Below are 21,115 nucleotides of genomic sequence, written 5' to 3'. Positions count from 1 at the left end.
GGGGCAGCCCAGCACACTGCTTCAGAAAAGCAAATCTGGCCCAGTGCAAATTCCTCTGGCTCTTTGCACAAGTCCAAAGTATTCAGAAAAGCAAAAAGTCTCAGTGAAATATGTATTTATTGGCTTTGCCATTTATATATCCTTCCTCTGGCTGGGCAGATAACCTCTTCTTAACAGTGATCTATCAGAGCATCTCAAAATGCAGCACAGACACCCACTGGTAGTTGAGTGGCAACCTCATGAAGGAGTTAAGGAAATCAGACTGCTTTCACTATCAGTTATTGCTGACAATCCTCATTATGCGTCTGAAGTTTCTGATGACTAACCTGAAATGCCTACTGAAGTGAGGAATTCTTACATGTCAATACTGCACTTTTTCTGATGATCCCTTTAAGCTAGACTAGCCAAAACACAGGCTTTTAGGCTTAGTCACCTTCTATTGGTTCTCCTAAACTGGAGGAAGAAGAAAATAAAAACTATTTTTCCCCCCAATATTCTAACTTTCCTCCTCAAAAGTGTCTTACTTGGTAATTTTGGTCTAAATATCATGATTTCCTGCTAGCACATTAGATCAAAATGATGTAATCTAAATGAGTTACCCTTAAAAAATTCTCACAGAAAGTTCAGATGGAAATCTGTGTTCCTGTAAAATACTTACATTTTTTTCCTGAGCAAGTATTTCCTGAAACAGTTTCTTCAGAGAATTTTCAAACAGATTCTCAAGATCTTTCATAATTGCCACTTAGAAAGAATGCAAAAATCTCTAGGCTGCTTTTTTTCTTTTACATTTGAGGACTCGTGCACACAGATGAGCAATGACATTATCAAACTTTCTTCTGTCATTGATCCTGTCACTATATTAAAAGCTGCTCTGCTGTGAAACGAATAATCCAGGCAAGTGTGAAGCATGGTATAAAGGTAAACTGAGTAAGATTTATCACAGGGGAAGAGAGAAAAAAAAGTCTATTCCTCTAGTTATTAAAATCAGATTAAAAACTATGATGTTGCAGTGTAATTTCTCTCTTCATTCACCCTTTTTATCTGATCAGTAAAGGGAGAATTTAATACATTTCCTATGAAGCTCTCTGCCTGGAATGGGAATACAACCAGTTGTGATTTCTCCAGCTGTTAAAGAAGAACATGCCCAACACAAATGGTTCATCAGGGAAAACTGGATTTAAGAGATTACTAGTGTACTATGCTTGGTTTTACTCCAACTACAATAAACAGCACTTTAAATAAATTAATAGTGAGAATTAAATTTGTCATTTTGATTATTCCTACACTGAATTTCATGCTCTACAGCACGTCCTGGTTACAGCACAATCCACCACCACTTCCACAGGGTCCCACCTTGCCCCAAGCCCACCTGATGCCATCAGGAGACCCCAGGACCTGCCCAGTCCAGACAAAAGCCTGAAATTTAGTGCTTGGCCTCATCTGCACGAGGAAAGCTTCCCAATTGCTGCTTTAAATACACAGCAATCTCTCTTCCTGCAGAGACAGCATATGGCAGGAAGCGATGACTTCCACTACGGTGCCAAATACCACTTGTCAGGCTCACAACATAATTGTTGCCACTCTGGTCACCAGCCCAGGGAGGGTTTGCTAACCTTCAGCTGTGCACAAGGTGCCCTGCTGCCCAAAGTTTTTTTTCCCACCCTCCTTCAAGGTTTCCTAGCAGAGCAGCCCTACCATCAGCAAATCCATCTTGAACCCTTCTTGCTCCCAATAAATAAAGCCAGAAAGTCCTCTTCTTGTAGGTTGCTATAGAAGCACTACTGACAGCTCAGCGACCTTTCTCCGACAGTTTCTCTCATTGCTCCAACATGAGAGAAAGGACAATGAGAAATAAGGCTTTTTCTTTTTTTGGTATTTTTCCAAACTACTATGATAGCAGCTACTATGATAGCAGTGGAAAGATTAAAGACAAATACTCTTATTCAATCACAGTACCTCCACCTCCCCCGCAAACAAAAAAAACCAACCAGCTGATGATCCTGTAACATTTCTTGACACCAATGCCTAAAAACCATCTGAAATCTAGCAGCTAGCATCCACTGCCAAAATATCTGTTTAAATTCCAAGCAGAGCACGCACAGGCAGTTGCAAAGAAACATCAGAGATTGGGGGAAAAAAAAAAGAAAGGGCAAATTAAAGATCATGACATTTTTAGATGCTTCAATGGTGGTGACCAGGTAGGCTACTAGCTTATCTACTGACATACATGCACCACTGTGCAGCAGTAATACAGAGCTCTCTGCAGACCTTCAAAATAATTCGTATGGTCCATTATCCATGAAAATGCACGTTTCTTAAAAAAAAAAAATCTCATAAGGTGTTGTAAACTAAAAAGGATCCCATGTCTCAGCAACCAGCACCTTCTTTTGCCGACAGTGAAGAACATTTTGTTTCTGAAACACGGCTCCTACTGTCATCACATTTTGACTCACCAGCACTTAGTACCCGCTTGTAGTTGATAGTTCTAACTTCCTGCTAGTGCAAATGCGTGGCCTTGTTCCAAACCTGCAGCTTGTATACCAATGTAACACATGAAGTATTGTAAACTTAGATTTCAGTTAAATAATTAATCCATATTCTCTGCTTTCCAGAGCCACGAATATTGCCATATCCCTGAGCCAAGTTCTGACTTTTATCACATTGAAAGGTAAGGTAAAAATCACCATTCTGGATTCTGCAAATTCCATTTTATTGCTAAGATATATGATAGACAAAAGAAACCTGAATCCATAGGACATTCAGGATGCTTACAAAATTGCTGGGTCAGTGTGTTTGTTCACACGCAGCTGCCACTAGTGCAACAATACTGCAGGTCCTGTATTTTAATTGCCACAGGAAAAACTGCCCTAAATTCATCAGCCCAGTAGAATTTACTTGCAGCAGTGGCTGCCAGCAGCTTTTCACTGCACTAATCAGGGATCAGCACAATTTCTTTGCAAGAGGGGCTCCCAATGCCAAAGGTCAATTTGTAACACAATTGGCTAAACTAACAAAAATTCTATAACAGCATCGCTAATGTAAAGGCTTGATACCTCAAAGCCCAACCTAATTAGCACAGACAGAGAGCAGGGAGAAGGTTGGGGTGGACAAGATCTCCCACTGAAGAGAAACTAGGGACCAGGGATCCGCATCACCAAGATGCCCAAGTTGCTTTTACACTTCCAGATGTGATCTGCTGCATTCCCTGTGATGCTTTGGGTGGCCCCTGCAAGGAGAGGGGGGTTAGGGGCAGCTTTCACTCACTGGTGGCTGCTGCTGGCTGTCAGGGCATCAGCTGGCAAGCCATCCTGCCTTCCCTTTCTCTCTTTTCCCCAGCATTACCTGTGCAGTGCCAGGCCGCAGGATGGCATCTCAGGCACTTCTGCCTGGAGTCTCTAGAGACTCCTAATGGGCTGCAATTAAAAAATGGTTTGGCTTAAAGTTTTTGACACCAACTAGGTGTTTGTAACCAGCCCCCCTTCCAGGAAAGCTTTCTGTTGCACTAAGCCAGGAGTTTCACTCTCGGTACTGCTAGGAGGCTTTGTGCTAGGAGGCTTTGCTCACTTTTAACTTGCCAGGCAGGAGTGGCAGAGGCAATGTAGGCTTTGCACAGAAGAGGCTCTTTGGTTCTAGATTTGTACATGGTGCAGCACTTTGCAGTCCTCGTTTGTGACAAAGTCTCCAAATTGCACAGAGGGGTAGGAACAACAAGTTAAAAACAAGCTGATATCTTTATAACCAAGCGTCAGGCTCTAGTCTGGCCTTTGGTGACATGTCCCTGGGAAAAAAAACCTCCTGTTTTCTCGCTCACATTATTGTTTTCTGCAAAATGGATACTGTCAGTGCAGCAGAGGAAATATTCGTGCTCATATATGAAAAGCCAGTGCATTGAGATGAAGGACTTTTCACACTACCTTGCAACACACAACCACGCTGTGCCTGCAGCTGCTTGGAAACATCACTCCAGACACTCAGAAAACACTGAAAAGCATCAGTTAGTGTTCTTCCTTATCATCTGTACAAATCTGGAAAAATCTGGAAGGCTGAGCTTTTTATTCAGAATATATACTGGGGACCTGGGAACAGGAAGAGGTTTGATAGCATTACCCCTTTCAAATAACAAGAAAATTAAGATTTTTCTTCACCCTTTTTTCTTCTTCCCTCTGGAAGTCTCTCTGAGAGTTCAAGCAGTTAAAGAGGTAAACTTTTTGTCCTCAGAGAAAGACAGAGTGATATTTAATCAGTAACAGCCTTAATCTTCACTGCAGATTAAAAATCAATGGGTAGCCTCACGAGTTAAGATCTGTTTCACTGGAGATATACATGTCGTCTAATTAAACCATGTTCTCCCCCGGTAACTTAACACAGAGTGTATAGCTAGAATAACACCGCCTTGAAACGCCTGCTAGCCCTGGGCTTGTACTTGTTTTGCTGGGCTTACAAAGCTGCCAGAGACCAGCCATCATGTCCAGGGAGCAATATGGGTGATGCTTGTTTGCGTATATTGAATAACCCAGTTATTTAGGAATTGGCAGCACTGAGTTTGCTTGTTCATCTGTTCTGCTGCTTAGAAATGCAACGGACGTGGTACTTAAGTATCATGTCATGTGTTGCCATCAGATAGCTCAGGAACCATTTCCCATCCTCTGCAAGCTCTCCACCTCTCTGCACATCACAGGAAGGTAAAGAGTCAGCAGCAGGAGGTGGGCCACCCCTTTGCATTCACAGTAGCGATGAAAGAACCAAGAGACTGCAATGTGCAGAAGGAGTTTCTGTCCCAAAAGGAGTGACGGTCATTTCAGGGAGGAAGAGCAAGACACAGAGAGGACTGGAGGAAGCCAGCAACATCCAGACCACCAAAAGAATTTCCTTAAGACTGAAGGTTATCGTTTAGTTTCTAACCCCTCTCTCACAATAATATTTCAGCTTCTAACAGGTTTTCCAGCCACCACTTGCGTTTGCTAATAGAGCTCTGGAGCAAGGCGCCTTGCTGAGGAGAGCTATGGGATTTAGTACCTGAGGGGCAATTTTCAAAATCCCTTGCAGGAGGAGGAGGTCAGGATGCTGTTAGCCCTGTAACAAAAACAACCTGCTATCAGCCCAAGCTGGATTTAGTCTCCAGCATGGACATCACAAGCTAACAGTCTGGTGTCAAAGCTTTTACCGCAGGCTTGCCCTGCCTGATTGCAGCCACGGACCAAGAGATCGGCTTCCGAGACATGAGGTCTAAAAATCTTCCAGTTCTGACCACCACAGAGCTGCACTTACTAATAACAAGCGACTACAAATTACAGTTTTGCTATCCGTGGGCAGCATGCCACAAAGATTAAAGTTTCGCCTGTTACTTTGGTGCGTTGATATCAATTTGAGAACAGGCAGGTTTTGCACTTTCAACATTAACATTGCTAGGATTCAGAAGGTCTTCAGTGCATGAAGCTTTCACACCTCAGCCAATGAGAAAATAATTTTATAATTAAGTTTCACTAAAATGAAGAATTTTGTTATCCCTAATTGTTTTGCTCTATGAAATCACAGAACCACTGAAACATTTATGTACTCAAGCTACTAGACTTTTTTTTTTAAAACCCAGACATTCTTCCATCAGAAAGATGTGGTTTTAGTAAAGTAAATATTTTTATATGGAAAATACCATTTGAAAGCATAATAAAACTACATTTTTAACAAATCAACCTGAACAAACTTCTGTTTTTAATCTGGGAACATAAGCACTCCATTGGGGAAAAGGGAAGAAACTTAAAAAGGTGAAAGGAAACAAAATCCAGAAAAGGAAAATGGAAAACTCAATAAGTGTGCTGCCAAAGTGGCACTGGAAATTTATAGCAAGTGTGCTTTTGTTTGGGAACTGCTCCGGGAAGCGCAGAAGGTGGAAGCAGCTGGTCCAAGTTTACACAGTCAGTCAGAGGATCAAAACCCAGGGACGCTCCGCTCGGACCGTTTATAGCTCGCCTTCTCTGGCAGCAGCCACCAAAAGGATCCGGCCTCAGAGCAGCAAAGGTCTGGAGCCAGAAGTGGTTTTTCTTGCTCTCTGCAGGATTGTTTCAGCTCAAAACTCATAGTCACAGGTTCTGCTATGGTAGTGGTATCACACGCATTCCCCCACCTGCATATACTCAGTCATTGTGCTAGTTGGGATAGATGTTTTTAAACCCCAGGACGAAAGGCTGGGGACAAAGCACACTGATAACAGCCTTTAGATGCCACAGGAGACCAAAGCTCTGACCAGATTTAGGCTGCGATGAAAGGTACTTCTAATTGGAGCCTAATTTAATACTGCTCCTATTCAGTTTCACAAATCAAGTATTCAGACCTGGGCTGCAGCATTCTCTTATTAATTCCTTTGAGGGTTCATTTATGCTGGCTATCACTGCTGTGCCTGGTTCCTGCAGAGTCGACCACCGGCTCCACGCCTGGCTGCATATCTTACGTTCAGGGGAAGCTTCTGCTTCAGTGCAGGGCTGTGCTTTGAAAAGCACCACAGCGCAAAACGTCTCCGTGGGTCGCCTTTGTTTGTCACCTCTCACGGGCTCCAGAACATACTGGCTAAATCAATAAGAGCATGTTAGAGCAGCAGCATTTTTCTTCCAGCTCTGACATCTTCGTGGCAGATGAAACCCAAGCTGAGTCCTCCTTGTTCATAGAACAAGGCCTCACAAGGGACAAGTCAGATGTGTTCCTAAATACACCTTAACTAAACTCATATCCACATGAGGCCAAAGTTACTCACAGTGAGAACAAACCTTCTGGATTTCCTTAATTTGCAAGCCAGGCAATTAGAAGAAGATTCTTGTTTGTACACAAGCAGCTGAGCTACGATCACTCTTCCCAAGGCAAAACCACACTGATTTCCACATGATGATTCTTCCATTCATGAGAGCTCATTCATCCCTCATGGCAGTGTCGAGGATAACTGTAAATCTTGATACTTCTCCCAGAACTGACCGCACTTACAAAAGAGTACACTGAAGTGAAAGGATATCATATTTTTCCTCTTTTTTTTTTAAAAAAAAAAAAAAAGATTATTTTCTGGCCTATCCCTTCCAGGACCAAGCTTCAACAAAGCCAAGAATTTCTGACACTGCAACAGCTCATATTGCAGCCCTGCCCTCAGGTTCCTGAGGAGGATTTCATTACAAGCTCTGTCCTCCCAGCCTTCCTCCTCAGGTTTCAAGAATAGGAACGGAGGTGTTTAAATGCACAACTTTTGGAAAAGGGGCGGCGAAGAAAACAACGTAAGAGTTAGCTGCTCTACCATTTTGCTTCATTCAGAAACACTTTGCAAGAGATAATGAGGTCTGGGTATCAGTAAAATTGCATAATCCTGCCACCCACTATCAGGCTGCTTCACACAAATTTGGCTATATTTTTCCCCCTTGCCAAACTGTTCCTGCAGCAGGCCCCATACTTGGCAGAAACGCTGCTGCTATTCTGGCTGAAGAACACATTTAAGGGGAACACTTTGTTCCACTGTGTCGAATTTATTCTCAGCAAATTCTTCCTTCCTGCTCGCCACGCTCCCTGCTCCGTTCTGGAAAAAGGCACCGACAGCAGAGCAGCCCCAGTCCTTGTCCTGGCTCATTCATCACCAGCCTCCACCTCACCACCTCTTGTTGGAAGCTTCGAACAAATGTCAGAGTCCTGCTGATGAAACCACCTATCCTGCAATAATTCCTCCCAATGGACAGCATGAGAAGTGCTCAGAGCAGGACTCACTTCACGTGCAGTGACAGGAGATGCGTTTAGAAGCTAATCTCCAGCCCAAATACGTTTTTTTAATGCAACTACGAAAAATATCATGTGTCATTCTTGTGCCTCAGTTCCCTCCATACAAACTGCACGCAGTAAAATCCCTCTGACAGGGATCACCGAGAAGAATTATTGTAGAGGTTTGGGGGGTTTTCTCCCTCCTCTTCCCATCACGTCAGGCCTGTAGACTGCTGCAGCAACCTGCTCTTCTCCCTGTCCAAGTTTTCACCATCTCCATTGGGACACAGGGACTAAAAGGGCAGTGGGAGGTGCTTTGAACCCAGGCCTCTGAAAAGGACAGAAATAGGATATATATATTTTTTTTAATTTGCAGGAAGTACCATTAATTCCACTTACAAATCACTGAAGATGCTCATTATTCCTAAAACAAAGCTAGAAGGCAAAAGTTTAAATAGCTAAATGCTAGTACCAGGCCTTTAAAATGTCAAGCAGAGAAGCACAGTCGTGTAGTCTGCCCCCGACTTCAAAGCAATTTTATGTAGACAAAAACATGCGCTGAAATGAAAGAAACAGATGAGCGTTATCACAGAAAATAGAATAGCACAACTTGTAAAGATATCAGTGCTTATATCTAACTCCACCTTAAAATCATTAACCTTTTTATAGTTTACTTTGTTGCTGAACAATTTCTATTCCACATGATGTTCTTCTGAAGGAAAAAAACACTTTCAAGTAGATTTAGCCTAATGAGAGAAGACTATGATGGCATTTAAAATCATCCATTTATCTTTTGAAAAGAAACAGCGTACGTGTACTCCCCATACCAACTTAGAAATTTGCTTCAAGTTGGTTTTCTGTGATTAAATTAATCCCAGGCCAGCTCCATTAGCTTCAGCTTTGGTGGGTTTACATGCGGCTTGGTTGTTCTCTGGGAACTGGTTTGACATCCACCAACAGATCGCACCCAAGAGCCATGGAGCAGTGATTAACTTGGGGTTAACATCAGCTGTGTTCACAAATGAGTTCGTGACTCAAAGGTTAAAGGCTCTTCATCAATTCTCCTGATATATCCGTACTGAAACTGCCTTAAAGTAACTCGTGGTGATCGCTACATGCTGTGAGCTGGCAGACCTATGCCTCAATAGGGGAGAGAAGGCCATTCCCACCAGGGAGGACCTGCCTGCTTAAAACATGTGAAAATATACCTCTTTTAGTGCATCATTACATTTTTTGAGCCTGTCAGAATACAACCAGCCAGCCTAATACCTCTGAGCCAAAAAACTATTCAGGATGCAGAATTATGTTTGTTTTCTGCGGTGGTAAACTATCCGAACATCCCCATTATTTTTACATTTACGTTACTTGAACAAAAAGTGGTCACATTACATTTGTTGCTGCTCCTGAATCTACCACCCAGGCTTGACTTTGTGCAGAGCTATCAGAATTGAACTTTTAGTAAAATGGCATTTTTTTCTTGCTAACACACAACAATAAATCTTGCTGCTGGAAACAGGAAACTTACATTTCTCTGTTGAGAAATAACATGATCAGGAGAATAAGTAACACCCAAATGTCCTTCACGTTCCCGGTTCTCAGAACAGAAGAGAGCTGCAATAACTTGAAAGGGTGCACAGAGCCTTTCTGGCAAACTCACGTCCTGACTTGAAAAATTAGAATCATTACTAGCACTCTCTTACCTTGTTGATGAATTCTCAAGTGAGCTTCAGACCTAAATCATCCTATAAACACAGCACAGTCTGAGCTCAGACAGGGCTCCCTGGAAAACATTTTGGGAAGCGCTTGAACTTGGTTTCATTACTTACTACTGAAGATGATTTAGGTTGATTGGTTTCTGAATGAAACCAAATGAGCTGAGATCATCCATTTAAGGTATCACCGTCTCCAGAAATTAAAGGTAAAGATCCTGAAAAACAGTGAGCCTAATTCCTAGAAGAGAGGACAAACAAAGTAAGCAAAAAAATAAGCATGAGAAGTAAATCTCTAACTGTTCTGATGCCGGAATATAGACTTTAAAATGGGAATAGTTTAGCAAAATGCAAATGCATATATTCTTCATGAGCTTCAGCCCAACCCTGGGTTGCGTATGGAATTCAGGGACATATTAAGGGAGAGTAAATGCATCGGAAGTTAATAACTACTGAAACTACATGAAATAAATATTAAAGAAATATCCAAATACGTAACAGAGGCTGCATGAAAACCCTAAGCCCTTAATTTTGTCATTACCTAACTTTTGACTGCTAAGACTTGGGAAACTCGCAGAATTTGTATAAAACAGATTTTTGCTACATTATTTCTCAATTAAAAAAAAAGAAGAATGCTGGGGAGAATAACAAGGCAGTTGAGCCCAGGAAAGGCCACAGCAGCTCTCTGCAGGGCCCAGCCCAAGGAAGCTCTGGGTGAAGCCCGGTGAGCCCAGGGTTAACGACAAACTGACAGCAGCGATCAGCTGTCAGCCTCGGCAGCAGCAGCCAGCCCAGGGAAGGAGCGGGGCTCTGCTCCAGAGGCCTTGCAGCTGTCTGTGGACAAGTGCTGAAGGCACTTCGGGAGGCCTGGATTAGGAGCCAGGCTTGAGGGTGAACGTGCCTCAGGAGCTGCAGCCCCTTTAGGGGGCTGTGGGGTATGCACTAATGCCACCCCGGGGTTCGTTAGCTCTTTCCCAATTGCACAGTGTGCCAGCTCTTAATTACATCCCTCCTGTCCTTCTGTCTGCCTTAGTCTCCAGCTGGCTTCAGCGTCCTTTGTGCCAGGGGTGGCCGATGAGCACCAGGAGCCCGCTGCTGTGGGTGCTTCTGGGGACCAAGGCGAGGAAATTCCCAGGCACGGCTTCCCTGGGTGGTGTGACCGAGGTGTCCCACGTGTCAGAGCCCCGTGCGAGTGAGCGAGCACAGGACCAGTGAGGGCTGCAACTCCTGCACTACACATCCTGCTGGGCCAAAACCATGTTTAGCCTGTTTCTGTGTGGAGCAAACGGCTTCCAAGGCAAAACTCCATCAAAAGCAAGCACCCTGCATGGGAAAAGCCTGGAAAATACCCCAGCAAGCCAAAACCCAGGTGTCATGGGAAGTATGGAGCCATCTCAACCATGTCACCACCACCTGGAGCTGCTTTCCTCTTCGCTGCTTCACGTCCCCAACATCGTTGTGCTGCTGCCCTCTGCAAACCCAGGCATCCCTTGGCAGGGGAGGACAAGCGTGTTGTCCTCAGCCTTCAGCGAACACACCCGTGGCTTTACAAGTGTGTCTGCTGTAAGGGTCACCAGTGACATCTTCACTTCACTGCCCTGCCTGCTGACACACTACAAGCCTTCCAGTTTGCTCATTATCAGCTTACCGTGGGCAGCAGCCAGCACACTCTGCTAATTTAGCTTGGACTCACCCCCCCAGGGGGTGGCTGGCCAATAACACAGCTCTACCCTTGTGGCAGAAACTTCTACAAGAGACAGAGTCTACAAAAGCTTGTTTCCCTCTCTGGCAGCAGCAACTTTGAATGTTTCTTAAATCAGAAGCATCAAACACTCTCAGCTCTATGTGAACTCGAAGCATCTTCCGCAGAATTTCTGAAGCCTGCAGATAAAGCAATGCAAGATACCCTGCCAGGTACCGAAGCCATAAAGCTTCAAACCGTACAAAGGTGACTGGTTTTCAGCAGCCTATCTGAAGGATTAAACATGAATAAATCTTCTACCTCATAGGGTAAAACATAACGAATTTGCACATTTTCTGATGGCTGAAACATAAGCCAGCCCAGTGTGAACAGCTGGAAGTATTAATGTGCAATAATGTAAAAGTAGTAAAATATGTTATAATGACTGCCACTCAGTCAGCAGTAGCTGTGTAATATGAATAAGAAACACTTTAAATCCTTTCTAAATAATTGGCAGTATGTGTTTATATGGGACTGGGGTTGCATATTAAAACACACCTGATTTATTCCTCATAAGCAATGAGTATTTACTACATCTGTGATAGCTGTATAGATTCAAACCTCATTTTTTAAAATGATTAATTGGTATTTAATTAGCATGCATTAACATATGAGTTATATACATCCTAGTTGTGAATGCAAATATAATTCTAATAATTACATAACTAGTTATGCTTTCAAGAGCCTAATGCATAATGCAGTGCAGACAGCTTCCCTTGCTGAAGAAAAACAGCATGGAGCACATACAGAGAAAAAACAAAAAAAATTTTTAAGTCTCATTTCAAAATGGAAATGGGTCTACAACAAGAACTCTCTGGGTCTTACAGAATTGCAGCAGGAAGCCAAAACGTGGGGTCCCCCCAGCAGAAGTGGCTTTGACAGCAGGTAATGAGGGGCTGCACAGCTAGCTAGCCTGTGCAGAGGGGGGTGCTACAAGGCAGGGCTTGTTGTTGGAAAGAGGACTACACAAATGTTCAACCCCTTTCCTTTCCTGTCACCAGCAGCTCCTTTTTCAGCCACTTTCTGCAGTAGATGCAGAAACCTCCAGCCACACTGCCTGATGAGCAGAGCCCTTCTCAAGGAGCTGAGCGCTCCGCCAGGACCCTGCAGGGTTATTCGCTGCAGCTGGGGCAGCTTGGCCCCTCAGAGCTGTTTCGGTGCTTAAATCCCACTGATGGTCAATCAAATGCATGGCCCTATATCCCTAAGAGCTTTACGAAAACAGAAGGTGTAGGTTTTTAAAAGCACGTTAGATGTCTAGGAAAAACCTTTACAGTGGCCCCTTTTCTTGGAGTAATTAAACTGTCCATTTGAGGAGCATCACAGGGGTTGGAAGATGCTCTTCTCTTCGCTGAGAAATGCTGTTGCTACACCAATTGAAAAGCAACTATTTCTTTCAAGTGCACAATCAATATTTGAGGTTCTGGAGATTTGTGTTTGACTCTCAGCCAAGTAACAGAGCTGTGACACCCCAAGGACTGAGCAGCGATGGCACCTTCGAACAACAAAGGACGTGCCGGGAGAACTGCCAATGTGAGCCGACATCTCAGCACTTCTCTGGGAGGCAAATGCTCTGAGGGCCTCCTTCCCTTTGGTGTCATGCTAATTCAAAGTGGCAGCACAGAGAACAACTCCTGGGGCCACCAGCAGCGTGAAGTAGGCAAATCGAGTAATAGCACTGCCAGACGCAGTGGTCTCCAGTCTCTAAACTGCCAGATGTAAAGGTCTCTAAAATCCACCCTGAGTCCCAGTGGGTCTGTCAGATACTCTTCTACCTTCTTTCAACTCCATGCTACCAACAGTGAGGCTTTTTAAAAACAGATTAGGAAAGGTAGGAGGGAACAGGGAGCCCTTTGGAAAGCAAAGAACACCACGTCTTCTGCTATTTCTCCTGTTTAAATGAAAGTATTCCAACCTACAGCCTGGACCCTGAAAAAGAAAAGTTGATTATTGCCCCTAGCAGAGAATACCTCTCTTCTATCCTTCTCTCATCTATTTGGGATTCAAGATAAGGCTCTTTTTCAGCAGTCAGATCTCCCCTGAAGCTGACAGGTAAAACTGCTGGTGTCCCCGCACATCCTCCCTCTGAGCACCGAGGGAGGCGGAGAAATCCCAGCCCTGCTTCTGGACTTCAGCAAAAATCCACCCCCTAATTGGTGGCTGCGAAGCAAAACTGTCAGGGCCGATTCTTTGCTCCAACACCACCTCCTATCCCTTCCTTGCAGGAGTCCCACACCTCACATACACATGCTTCTGGTCCACTTTTTGCAAACTTGAAGGTATTTCTATTTCTACCTGTAGCTCGGGGTATAGGAACTCTCCTGCAAGCCTTCACAGAAGTAAATGCCCTGCTTTCAAGTCCAGGTAAGTCTCAAAAAGGCTGCATTTGTCAATCTGACAAAAACCACTCTGAGATGTGGCATTTTGTCAGAGCTCAGTGACATCCCATGCAGAGCTCCCCAGCCCTTTATCCAGCCCCAGCTCCCCCCAGGAGGAACATAAACCCACAGCTACGTGGCTGCAGCTTTCCCTCCCCATGCTCTGCATGCCAGAGCCATGCTTGTCTTTCATTTCTCCTGTTGAGCCCATTGCAGGGAAATCCTGCTGAAGATAAATCCCCTCTTTTTTTTTGCATGTGGGGAATAACGAAGCCTGTTCTTTAATAAACAATCGCACTTGCATATGATCTGGGCTCTCCTTTTGTCATGCCTTGCTCTTTATCTTGTAGAGGTTTCTGAGGTGGCTTCCGTGAGCTACTGCCCAAAAAAAAACATTTGATTGCTCTTGTCCACTGCAGCCACACATCGGTGGGCCACCACTGCCCAAGTCGCCTGGCCATCATAAGCAGCAGCAAATTTACTGAGGGAAGGATGACAGAAAGTAGGGAAGATCTCTAGGGGTCCCACATGAGTACCTGTCACCCAAGTGGGGAGAAAAAAAAAAGGGATTCACCCTATTTTGACACTGCTGCACAAAGGCAGCTAACTCCAAATACTGACTTACCTTTGGGGATGTATTCTTCACATCAAAACCATCATTTGGGGAAGTGCGTATCACCACAGCATCTCTTTTAGAAGTGCCTAGACAACAGCAGCACTCAGGGCTACTGACCCCCCCCTTTACCAACCCTAGGTACATTTTATATTAAAAGGAAGCATTAATATTGCATGTTTTGAGAGCAAATACGTATGAATTATTGCTGACAGTTAAGGCAAAGGCATGAATTCCCATCAGGAAGCACGGAACAGTTTTAGGGCTGTGAAGCCTTGAGAAGCCAGGAACATGCCCACTGCAAGGCGAGCTGCTCATATGGCACAGCAGATTTGGATGTTCCCTTTGCCGTCTGTCACGTACTTCAGAGCTTTTATGCAAACTGCCAGGAGACAAGAAAAACATACTATTACTGGGGGAAAATCAAATATTCAATTTGCTAGACAAACTGTAGGGGCCTGAGCTCTGGGTTGTCTTCAGTAATAAAAGTCTTAGTGTTCCTACATAAATATGCTGGTCTAGTCCCAGGCTGATTAGTAAAGAATAATAAGTGTACCTGGCTATCCACAGCCTGCGGGGGAAAAGCTGTGCTCTGAGTGGTTAGCTCTTAAGTCTTTGAGTTTCCGAACACTGATTTTCTGATTGTCTACAATCTGCAAAGAAATTAAAAAATAGGTTCAATCCCCTCCAATAAACAAACAGATCCCTGCGGTTCCTTTATCAGTGTTCCTCGCCCAGGCTTCTTTTCATCCCCATCCTACCCTGCCCACTCCGACCAGTACAGCCACCAGTCCCCTGGGAACCAACGTCTCCAGCTCACCACCATGATCAAGGAGCAGCAGCACCCATCTGTGACACCTTGGTGCAGCTTCACTGGGCAGAACGGGAACAAGATACCTTGTCCCAGAGCTCGCCACTGCAGCCATCCCAGGTGGCATGCTCACCAACAAAGCCATCTGGGGAATAATTTCAGGACTTGATGTAAGGCACACGGAGCAATGCCTCTGCTCTGTTTCATCAAGTTTTTTTAAAATTAAGTTGAAGGCAGATCTAAGGAGAGACAAAGTCTGGGCCTGATCCAAAGGCAATGGAAAACCTGGAACAAAGAGGACTTCGTTGCTCTCATTAAACCCATGTAAGTACCCACCCAGCTGGAGTTTTCCCTGGCTGTAATTCCCCTTTAAGCAGCAGCATCTGACAGCGATAGACTCTGACACATACCCTCAAATAATTAAGTTAGCATAAAAACATATCAGATGGTTCCCAGCTTCTCCAGAGGCACTAAAATCTGGAGGCAAAAGTCAGCTTATGGAAAAAACCTGGCAGCGAACAGAGTCCCTGCCTGGTGCTGCCAGGCTGCTCCACAGCCTGCTCTGCTCATACCATGCACACCTGCACCGCGTCCCCGAGGGGCTTGGGAGGAAGACATCTAGAGGAGGAGGGAGAGGAATGACTAAGCGGAGGCGAGAGGTGCTGAGTCACCTGCACCCCTGCACCCTCGCCCCGAAAGCTGTGCCGGGAGTGGGAGTGCTGCCCAAGCTCCGAGCGTGGCTACTGCCAGAGGAGGTTCAGGCATCCCGCCCTAATAAGCATCCTGCGCTGCCACGTCACGCTCCATTCCATCCCCAAAGCTGGGTCCAGCTCTGGTCTGAACCTGTGTTCAGAGAGGGGGATATGGGTTCTTGTTTGGTTTGGGGCTTTTTTTAATTACTGGCCACAAAGCCCATTGAAATGAAGGGACAAACTCCCGCTCACTCAAGCGAGCTCCGACCCAGACACCGAGCGTGAGGCTTGACTGTGAACTCTTTCTTTGGCAAAAGGAGATTCCTTGGGCTTCCACCCTTTCCTCACATCTGTCAAGTGCTTTTCTATATTTTTTATAAAATCAAGATGAAATAACATCCGTTCTCCTACCAATCGCTCCTCCAAAGCCGAGCGAGAGTTTCCCTCTCCGCCGCGCAGGGCACGGAGCTGGCTGCTCCCCACCAGCTCCTCCTGCGGTTGCTTTTACGAAATGCAGACTGAGCTGAAGGTAACGGCTGTGTGTGGACATGGAGAAATACTACCTAAATCAGGAATTAAAAGAAGAGAGCTGCCAGTACCTGAAAGCCTTCATTGACAAAAGGTAGAGTTCTGGCGTTGCAGGCATGCCACAGGCTCTGCACACCCCTCCGAGTAGAGCTTAGGCTGCAGAAGGAACCAATCCTTCTTTGAGCGAAAAAATTGCAGACACAAATGCTAGATTTTTTCCATCAGTAGAATGGGCTACTTAAAGTGAACAGAACCAAGTCAAGCACCAGAAGCAGCATTGTACAGAGCATGATACTTCCAGAGCATCTTCAGCTGTAGGAGAGGTCACCGAGATCGCCAGACCAAACCTGCTGCGGGGCGCAGGGCTGTGCAGGTCGCTGCATGGTACAAGAACAAAACCCCAAAACCAGCCAGCACTGTCTCCTTTGTTCTCGTGTGCATGGAGGAAGAGGAGGACTTTCAGGGAACAACACTGTCTGTTAGGTGGGGGAGAAAGAGTTCCCACAATCTAAGCGTAATGGTGCCTTGAGTTTCCCCAGGAAATGACTTGGGATTATTAACACGTATTTTTTCCATTGTAAAATGATCTCTTCTCAAATGCTATAACAGAAGAAGATCCTAAAAACCCCGCCAGAGCCCTGACTGCTCTAAGTCACTATAATAGCACACAATTTGCACTCTTCCTCTGCCACAGAAAGCCTTTGATCTCCCCTCTTTTCTTGTGGCACACCATGGTCTTTGTCAGAGATAATCCTCAGAACCAGAGATCTCAGGCTTACCATAGCACTCCACAAAAGTCTTGACGGCCCTGGATGTACAGCAGGTGAGGAGCAGATTTTCTGGACCCAAATCTATTATACGGTTGTTTGCAATTACATGGCACGAGCCGTAGTAGCCCTGACTGTGCCTTCCCACGGAGAGCCCACAGCGTGCCTCCAAGGCAGCCTCCAGCAGAGGCTTCTCCTCCGTCCACAGCAGAGGAACGCCAGTGCAAGGCACTTGCTCATGAGCATTGCAGTTAAGAGGTGCAAACCCAAGTCCCTCCTATGTTCTTTAAACCTGGGAGGGCTTTTAAAACCCACTCAATTACATTCCTGAAATAATGTCACGCGGTCATCTTAGATCTCGGATAGGGCTCAGGTTCTCCCCAGCAATTCCTCCTGTGCCTCCCTCTTAAAAATGTGAGTGGGGAGAGAGAGCCCTAATGTTAAATTAAAGTGTACCTCTAAAGTTATGTTTAAGGGGATGTTTGACTGCAGAAGACAGATGTAAATGTAAGTATTAATGACAAGCTTTCAGAAGAAGTGGATCAAATTTGGTTGTGCTTCTAGCTTTGCAGTTCAGGAGTGATTCCACTGAGATCAGCGGGGTATGCTGCTCACGGTCCATGGGTTTACATAATCCTTTGCACCTGAGTGAAGATTCTGGTTCAGAAACAATTTCAAAGACAGATGAAGACCTGTGCATATTATTGCAGACAGTAAACATTGTTCCACTGAGCTTCAATTGCCAAGCTGCAGAGATTATATATTAGCGTGTTTGTAACTTGAGAAAAGGCTCTGCACGGCGTACACTATTCATTTGAGCAATGCAACCAGATCAGTCTCTGGTATCCCAGGGGATATTATGCTGCAGTTGCTTTCGATACCTCTTTGTCATCCGCTTTCGCTACAACATTACATTCCATTTACAGGCGCTAAACCAACGGATGATAACTTTGAGCCCCTAAGTTTGGGATTAAGAAGTGAATGTATGGATCTCATCTGGCAGCATGTGTTTGGGATCTAACAAACCTCACCCTTGGGCTTCTCCAGAGCTGGCTCAGCCTCTGCCTTTCTCACATGGAAGCTGTATCAAGACCTCTCTGAATTTGGCAAAAGCTAAATACTTTCCTGATGTTTTGCCCGGTGATCAGTTAAGTCTTTTTGCTTCCTGCTGAGCCAGAATCCAATGGCCAGAGCAGTGGCCACGGGGTGACAGGGAACAAGAATGTCACAAGAGGTGGCGGTGCTCACCTGGGCAGGCAGAGTCAGTGCAGCTAAAGGCAGTCCATCAAAAGGCTGGATCTCAGCACCACAGCATCGGTATGTTCAGAGCGTGAGAAGTTGATGTATGCTGAGGAGGAGATAAAGAAGGCATTTCCTCCAGAAGAAGGCATTTCATACCTTCCCCATCCAGAAGTCCATAATTCACTCTCAGCAATTGATTTCCAGCAGCATCGCGCTGCAGGAGGACAATGGCTCACAGCACAGTCCCTGACAAGGAGCCTCTGCTTCCAAGCACTCTCTTGCTGCCTTCCTCTTGCCCTTCCTCTTCTTGTTTTGAAGCCTGTCGCAGCTGAATGCAGTAATTAGAGCTGCCTTGCCATTTTCCAGGACTGCAGCTTTCAGCTCCGCCATATATGCGCTGACCTTCACAACCAAACAATGGAGCACCAGCTATTTATCCACCAAGCAAACCAAGAGCTTTATGAAAAAGCCATTGGACATGGCTACTCAAATAGGCCGCTATTATCTACTTCCTAATAAGCAGACTATTTAGTTAGGAAATTCTAAAATTAGGCACTGAGCACCTGAAAAAAACTTCCTATTCAAAACACACAATAACACGCAAAATGGAGCTGTATTTTAAGGTGGCTGGGTATGTTTTTTTGCATTTGCACAAATGCCACCAAAGGGGAAATTTTGTACATGAAGTACATTATTAATCATTTTCATATCAATACTTTTTAGGATATTACAAGAAAAAACACATGGGGATTAATAGATTTTGAGGTTCATAGAAGACAAATTGATCCTTGATTACTTGACTTTGTGTGCAATATGTCCCTGAAGACTTATTCTGACAGTAATTCTGCACTGAGCTCCGTATTTCTATTTGATTAAAACACATCTTCCAGCAAGACACTTGCAGTCCTTTCTTAGACATCTGGTGAAATGGAAAATTCACCATTTCTCCCAGTAGCTTGTCACCCACACTGCTGCAAAATGTGCATCTTGTGTACAAACCAAACAGGAGCCATCAGTATCCGAGGCTCCTGCACCGTCCTCTTCTAATTCTGATTGATCACAGTTGTCATACGCTCCAAGGCCCAATTCCACCAGGTATTAAGTGCTGTGTTTGTTCGTGTGGGTGTGCAGAAGAGACTCGGTGCATTGCAAGAGCAGAGCACCAGAGGGGCGAAGTGCATCGTGCCCAAAGAGCAGGCTTTGCTCTGCTGCAGAACGACTCTGGGCAGCAAAGAATTTGTTAGGAGTTTAATAGGAGTAAGTTCCCATGGCTACATGTGAGTATCCAACATGTTTAAGAAAACAAGTGTCTCGTGGACTCACTAATGCTTAGCGTTGCTCAATTAAATATTCTTCTACTGGAAAGAAAAACGGGAAATTGAAATTGGGTACTCAGTAAACAGATTAAGTAATTCTCTGCTTAGAAGAATGTATCACCGCTTGTCTCTGGCATCTTCTGGGACCAGTCAAAACAAAGCAGGCAACATGGCAGACAACAAAATGCCTATTCTCTTCCTTTTGGCCCTCCGTCCCAGCCGTTAAATGAGGGCAGAAGACAAAACAGAGCAGAAAAGGGCTTCAAAACAAAAAGGAGACAGGACTGCAAAAGTTGCATGCAACCTAATTCTCAGAGATGGTCTATTTATGCCAACTCCGGATCTTACTTGAAGTCTGTGGCAGTCAATCCCCTTGCCTGCCATGCAGGCAGGATTTGGCCCTGGTAAAGTATCCGCCTGCATTCCCAGCTGCTCGGTCCAGCTGCCGCAGAGGAATGTGGGGCTGCCGAGGGTGCTGGCACGGGATCGAGGCCGAATTTTGAGTGAAAAAAAATCTCCATCTCAGCACCTGGATCTCAACTTTGTCTTTTAGCTGAAGCTGATAAAGCTAATCCCTGCCTGACAAAAAATCAGTTGAGTTTCTTCTCCCTCACCGGCATTTAGATTGTATTGGAACCAGCTACTTTATTGAATTGAGTTTTAGGCATTCTGTAGAGCTTTGGAAACAGACACGTACATTCAGGAGCTGGGTAGCAAAGCAGAGTTATGTGTGTTTATTAACTTACAGCAAATTACAGCCAAGTAGTCAATACAATATTTTAAAGGGCTATATCCTGCTCCTTCAGGAGTCAACAAGAGTTTCACCGCTATGTAGCATGCTACAGAGACTCAGATGACACATTAAGCAGGGATTAAAACAAGCAAATAAACACAGAACAGTCATTTTAGCAGGCTGGATGCAAGCAGAAATGTTTGAAGGCATCAAAGACAGTTAATTCCTATCGGAAATCAATGGGAGCTGAGGAAATACAGCTCTCCCGTACCCTTGGAAAGCTGTCCTTTAACTGTGGCTTGCCCTGATCTCTGCTTTCTCTAAAACAAGATTGAAATGGAAGGTGCTCATTGATTTTGCAGCTACCCCCAGATTTCCTATCTAACACTTTGGAAAAGTTGTTTCTGTCAACCTCATTCATCACCGTCTGCACTTCACACCCCTCAGGTGAATCAGCTGCCACTGAAACCCAAACTTAAATCTCACCATAATAATGCTTTGATATTTAGAGTAAGGAGAACCCGTGCTCAAAATACAAGCTACTTCCAGGAAGAAAAGGAAGGAAAGAAGGAAGGAAGGAAGGAAGGAAGGAAGGAAGGAAGGAAGGAAGGAAGGAAGGAAGGAAGGAAGGAAGGAAGGAAGGAAGGAAGGAAGGAAGGAAGGAAGGAAGGAAGGAAGGAAGGAAGGAAGGAAGGAAAGGAAGGAAAGGAAGGAAAGGAAGGAAAGGAAGGAAAGGAGGAAAGAAAGAAGGAAGGAAGGGAGGGAGGGAGGAAGAAGGGAAGGAAGAAGGAAAGAAGGAAAGAGAAGGGAGGGAGGGAGGGGGGGAAGAAAAAGAAAGAGAAAGAAAGAAAGAAAGAAAGAAA

At 44.9% G+C, this 21,115-nt stretch overlaps 1 long non-coding RNA gene across 1 annotated transcript; it reads right to left on the bottom strand.

Moving 5' to 3' along the window:
- Nucleotides 1-2,597: 2,597 nt before the first annotated feature.
- Nucleotides 2,598-9,561, bottom strand: LOC310884210. The gene is made up of 2 exons (XR_014574078.1): nucleotides 9,423-9,561; nucleotides 2,598-8,052 (listed from the first exon to the last, which is right to left on the bottom strand). It is a non-coding gene; the product is annotated as an uncharacterized lncRNA (long non-coding RNA).
- Between the last annotated feature and the right edge of the window lie 11,554 nt (nucleotides 9,562-21,115).

The sequence above is a fragment of the Anser anser genome, assembly GCF_964211835.1.
Source record: "Anser anser genome assembly, chromosome: 19".
NCBI lineage: Eukaryota > Metazoa > Chordata > Aves > Anseriformes > Anatidae > Anser > Anser anser.
This window is presented reverse-complemented; position numbering and strand designations above follow the sequence as displayed.